This window comes from Pinus tabuliformis, chromosome 7 (assembly GCF_031772625.1).
Source record: "Pinus tabuliformis cultivar Carrire ecotype Pingquan chromosome 7, CPIR1, whole genome shotgun sequence".
In the NCBI taxonomy this organism is placed as follows: domain Eukaryota; kingdom Viridiplantae; phylum Streptophyta; class Pinopsida; order Pinales; family Pinaceae; genus Pinus; species Pinus tabuliformis.
The window spans coordinates 924,355,858-924,361,647 of record NC_142293.1 but is presented as its reverse complement, the minus strand read 5'-3'; the positions used below and the strand labels follow the sequence as shown (position 1 = coordinate 924,361,647).

Below are 5,790 nucleotides of genomic sequence, written 5' to 3'. Positions count from 1 at the left end.
ATCTAATTTATTTGATTAAGTATTATAACCCAGATCTACTTAGAGAGGTCTTTAAGAAAACATTTATTACTTTTATTTAGTTTGCATATTAAGATTAAACCCGATTCACAAGTACTCAATACACATACGTGCGTAGATCAAATAGTTTCATTAACTATAAAACAACAGAGTTGTGATAGTTCAGATTTAACACAGAATTCAGAAGAAACATATCTTTATTTCATATACTCCATATATTGACTTGTTTTGTTTTGTTTTGTTTTGTTTTGTTCCATTGTAGTCTAGCTGGTTAGGATACTCGGCTCTCACCCGAGAGACCCGAGTTCGAGTCCCGGCAATGGAACCATTTGTTGGCTTATATGAGCCTAACCCAGGTTCGGAAGAATTATTTAGCCAAGAAAATCCCACAACTACCGGCCCTTTCGGCAACAACCCGCAAAGCGCGGACTGAGGTCTCACTCAAGGTAGCAGGGGAGGGCGCTGGAACCAAGTTTCCGCATCCTTGGGATGTCTAGATGTGGTCTGAGAGGTTCATGCGTCGTTCTGCAGCCTCGCACTGCACTAGATCCGCGCTGATCTAGATAATCTTAGCTTTCTCTTACCACATTGATTACAGATCTAATTTATTTGATTAAGTATTATAACCTAGATCTACTTAGAGAGGTATTTAAGAAAACATTTATTACTTTCATTGAGTTCACATATTATGATTAAACCTGATTCACAGGTATTCAATAATCATACGTGCGCAGATAAAAACAGTTTCATTAACCATAAAAGAAGAGAGTTGCGATAGTTCAGACTTAACACAGAATTAAAAAGAAACTTATCTTTATTTCCACTTATCACCCTTACATCCAGATCTGCCTTACACACTCAGATGCAGGGGTCTCCGCACCCAGCTATGGACTCTTCCAGGCCTCTACGCACACAACTATAGAGCCTCTATCCTCTACCCAAACCCTCGACTCGGACTTACAGATGCTTTCAGAACACTCTTCTCAGACACCCAGTACATTTCAAATCTCCAAAATCATACTCAAAAGAGAACTGCCTTTACCCCCATAGAGCCAAGCTCTATTTATACCTATCTATGATCTGCGGACTGACTTACTTCCTATTATTTTACATTATTTCTTGGGTAGACAACTCTTTGACATGACCTTTTACATTTCACGCTCCGCATACTTCGGAGTTTTTACAATAATTTATTCCTAATTTCTAGGCTTTATGTCCCAAAACCGTTACGCGGGACCTCCGCTACCCAACAGTCCCCCAACACAATCATCGTGACTCATCCCAAGTCACTCTTCGGTGCGGTGAGACACTCTGCCTTGGCTTCGCGGTTCGCCTCCCTTTGAGTGACACTCATCATCCTGCTACTCCTTTGTTGTCTCCTACAACGCTTCATCTGGCTCCGGCTTCGCTGTTTCTCCGACTTCCTACAACCGATAATGCTCATTCTGCTCTGCTTGATTAACACAGAACACGCCCTTATAGGATTTTAGCATGAGTGGGGAAGCCACATACGGACCCCTTGGTACCACTGCAGTCACTTCTGACCTTCGTATCTTCTCTTCGCACTGTCTGCTACAGCCTGTGTTGCAATTTTGCAAGACCCTTGCTGTTGTCTGTAAGATCCCAATTTTGAAGAGACAGTAGAGCCAACTTAGTATCTGCATATCTACCTGTGGTCTCCATCTATCGATCCTTTCGATTTTCTATTGTAGTTTGTTGGCCAATCCCCAGGCGAAGTGATGGCATCCGGACCAATTCTGCTTCGTGTCTCCCTTTTTCCAGTACATCCCCCATCGTTGATGCTGCCAGCTATGGATACTCGCAGCTGTCACCACCATACTCCTTAGAGAGTCCTGCTTCTTCAGTGGCCATATCGGGCATACTCCTTGTGCAGAGAGAATGAACAGCCCCATATCAATACCCATTATATGATTTCCAGGAGTGTATGTCAATCAGTGGATTCCCCTCGGTGATTTATAAGCCATGCGAATTTCAAATTCACTGATTCCTACCTATTCTAGCGTCTTCGTGTAAAATCTGTGGCAGCTCATGCCATATCTGACTCGTACTTCCATTCTTAATTTCCCGCCACCCGCTCCCTTTTGCCATAATGCAGACATCATGTCGTGAATAGTGACAGAAACGGTTACTTTTCTTCATAGCCACGCAGCGGCGCACTTCTGATCGCGCAACTGCGAACTTATCGTTGATCTAGCTTGACGTGTAGCGAAGTACTCATGCCTTCCTCTAGACTACTTTACCGTCCCACGCTCTCTTTCAACTGGTTGGAGCGGTGAGACTGTTCCTCGAACGGTTAGTCAGGCGGCCAGCCCGTCTGTGTAGGGCTTCAGGCGACTGCCATTCACTCGGCCCGGGAAGGGGTCTCCATTAAGTTTAGCCAGTTGAACTGTGCCCCCATCGGTAACTTCCTTGACTACATAGGGTCCCAACCAATGCATTCAGAATTTGGCGGGGAATTTTTCAAATTTACTATCGTATAGCATCACTAAATCATTCTTCTTGAATGTGCGCACTTTCATATGGTGATCATGCCATGCTTTCTCGCGCTATTTTTGTACTTGCTAATGGAACCCAGCCAAAAATAATTCCTCGTCCAGTTCGTCTAGCTGTGCAAGCCATTCCTCCAAAGCCCCGCGGTCTGCCATACCTGTGATTGTCACGATTCGTAGACTAGGCACAATATATTCCATAGGCATAACGGCCACTTTGCCATAGACTAACCGAATTTGTTTCTGGCCCGTCAACTTCTTGCACGCAATTCGGTATGCCCATAGCATAACAGGGATGCGCAAGTCCCGGTCATTATGTTGTGTTACAGACCTTGGTCAATGCAGTCTCCAAGATTTTGTTGAATGCTTCCACGTCCCATTTTCTTGTGGGTGGTATGGTGTACTCTATTGGTGATAAATCTGGAATTCCTCTGTAAGCGCACTAATTGTTTCATTCAGGAAATGTGTTCCTAAATCACTCATGAGAATTTTGGGACATCTAAACCTTGTGAGTACATTTTCGAACAAAAACTTTGCATCTGTTGTAGCTATGCAGTCCTTAAACAGTTGTGTCTCAACCCATCGGGTTAAATAATCTGTTGCAGTGATGATATAGCGCATGCCCATTTTTCCTCGTAGCTCAATAGGTCCTACGAAGTCGATTGCCGATTTCTCGAAGGGTTGTAATGTCATCTACGGTTGGAGCAACATTTCATCTCTTCATGATGGTTTCCCCATCCGTTGACAGACGTCATAGGCTCGGCAGTGGGCTTTCGAATCCTGATGCAGAGTGGACCACCATAATCCCGCGCAAAGCATCTTCTAGGCTGTGGCGCAACCCGCATAGTGTCCGCCAGCAACCCCCCCATGGGCTTTGACTAGGATCTGTCCTCTCTCAAACTCAGGGACATACCAACGTAGGATCTCATCATTGCCCATTTTGTAGAGGTGTCCTGCAATCACGGTGAAGTCTGTTGCAGGTATCACCAATTCCTTCTTCTGCTAAATGGAGTATCCCTGCAGCTGGGTCTCTGTAGTTAATAAATGGATTATATCTTCAAAATGACCATCTACTATGCGCATCACATATAACTGAGCATCCGAAAGTCCGTCTTCTAGATTTATGGGTTCTTCACCAGTCTCAATTCGAGACAGGTGATCTAGGCCTACATTTAGATGTCCCGGCTTGACGATGACCTCAAAGTCATACTCCTGGAATAACAAAAACCATCGATAGATACGCCCCCCCAACACAGGCTTATTCACTAGGTATTTTAATGCCAAGTGATCAGTATACATCTTAAAGTGACCTCCCAGTAGATAATGGCGGAATTTTTGAAGTGCGTATACCATCGCTAATCCCTCACGCTCAATGGTGGAGTAATTCTTTTCATCTTTTGACAACTGGCGACTTGCGAATGCAATCAGATGGTCCAGTCCCTCCGGTCTTGGTTGAGTAATTACTGCCCCCAGCGCGATACATGATGCGTCAACATGCACATGAAATTCGACAACCCATTTCGGAAAGACCAATATAGGGGTTGAAGCCATCTTCTCCTTAAGCATCTCCAAGCTTTTGTTGCATTCATCATTCCAGTAATAAGTAGCATCCTTCTTCAGCAATTGTTCCATCAGAGCCATGATCTGGGCGTAACGTTTGATGAAATTTCGATAGTAGCCCGTGTGACCTAGAGTGGCGCGTAATTGTTTGACACTCCGCTGCACTTGCAGATTGAGTATTCATGAAAATATCACTGGTGCATTCTTCAGATCAAAGGGCATCATTGTGTACTGAAAGCAACCCAATTCGGTGGCGAACATTGTTTTACTCCAATCTTCTGGTGCGATCTTGATCTAGTGGTATCCTAAGAACCCATTCGTGAACAAGTAGGCTTCCCATCCCCCCACATTTTCCAGTACCTCATCTGTAAACGATGTTGGAAATGGGTCATTCACACAGGCATCATTGAGCTTCCTGAGATCCATGCAGATCTAAATCTCACCCTTCTGTTTCTTTTCCTGCACAACCATTGGAATTACCCAGTCGGACTCCTCGACAAGCTCAATGATTCCTACTGCTAGCATTTTGTCTAGTTCTTCGCAGACCTTTGCTTTATATTTTGGATTCAATCAGTAGGGTCACTGCTTAACTAGTTTCGTGTCTGGCTTCAATGTTATCTTCATCACTCCCAAGTCCCCTAGGAAGCCTTTTAGCTCCGTGATATTTGTTGGAAACAAGTCTCGATATTCACAGAGCAATTCGACAACATTTTCTACTGTAGCGTCATCCCAATAGTCCCCAAGTGTTGCATACTTCGACTCTTCTTCGGTTCCTATATTGACTTGTTTTGTTTTCAACGACGCCATATAAGCCTTGCTTACGAACAACATGGCCCAGCAGGATCTAACGACACTTCATCTAAGGGGTGTCTAATGTGGGAACACTGGAACCCTACAAAGAAAGAGATTTAAGAAGGCTGGGATCTGAAATTCCAGGAGTTCGCAGTTCAGGAAAACAGAAACCCGCGAATATTAGAAGAAGATTGGCTAGACCGGTATATATTCACAAACATTCACGAGATATTCTTTGCATCATTCCTGGTAGAGCTGTGTGAGTGGATTGCAAGGCTAGCTGACAATGTGGGAAGGTGCAGATTGGACTAGCCTATTGTGTGGACCCCAGAATTGGTGCATCAGCTAGAAGCCACCAAGGATAAGATCACACACGCAGTAGATCATTGGCTAGATTGGGTAATAGGAGGATTTATCATTGAGTTTGTGATAGATACCACTGTGAGCTATAGCGAGGTGGAAAGGCAATTTCTTCAAGGACCGCGAGGTAGGTATATCAAATCATTGAATACGTGGATTAAGGTGCTATTACGTGAAAAACAGATTATGCGCGTTGATTAATGTTTGGAGTAACGTGGAGTGGAAGAGGTTACTGCGGAACTGGAGGAGTAGAGAACAGTCCGTTAGCTTCCATTTCCCAGGAAAGCGAGGAAGAACTCGCAAGGTTCTCACTAGGAAGTACAGTCCGGTTGATCAGAGAGCACTTCCCCCTGATACCACCTCCATCCATGCCATCACCTACTTCACCTACATCAAATCCATCCACTCCAACACCAACCCCACCCCGAACTCCAACGGCCTCAAAGATCGGGATGGCAAGTTCAATTAAGCTTCCGCTATTTAAAAGTGCGAGGAATGAGGAACCAGGACGATTCTGGTTTATGATAAAATATGTATGGGACACTCAGGG

At 44.4% G+C, this 5,790-nt stretch overlaps 1 non-coding gene across 1 annotated transcript; it reads left to right on the top strand.

Moving 5' to 3' along the window:
• Window positions 1-270: 270 nt before the first annotated feature.
• Window positions 271-343, top strand: TRNAE-CUC (transfer RNA glutamic acid (anticodon CUC)). The gene has a single exon. It is a non-coding gene; the product is annotated as a tRNA-Glu (tRNA).
• Window positions 344-5,790: the final 5,447 nt, after the last annotated feature.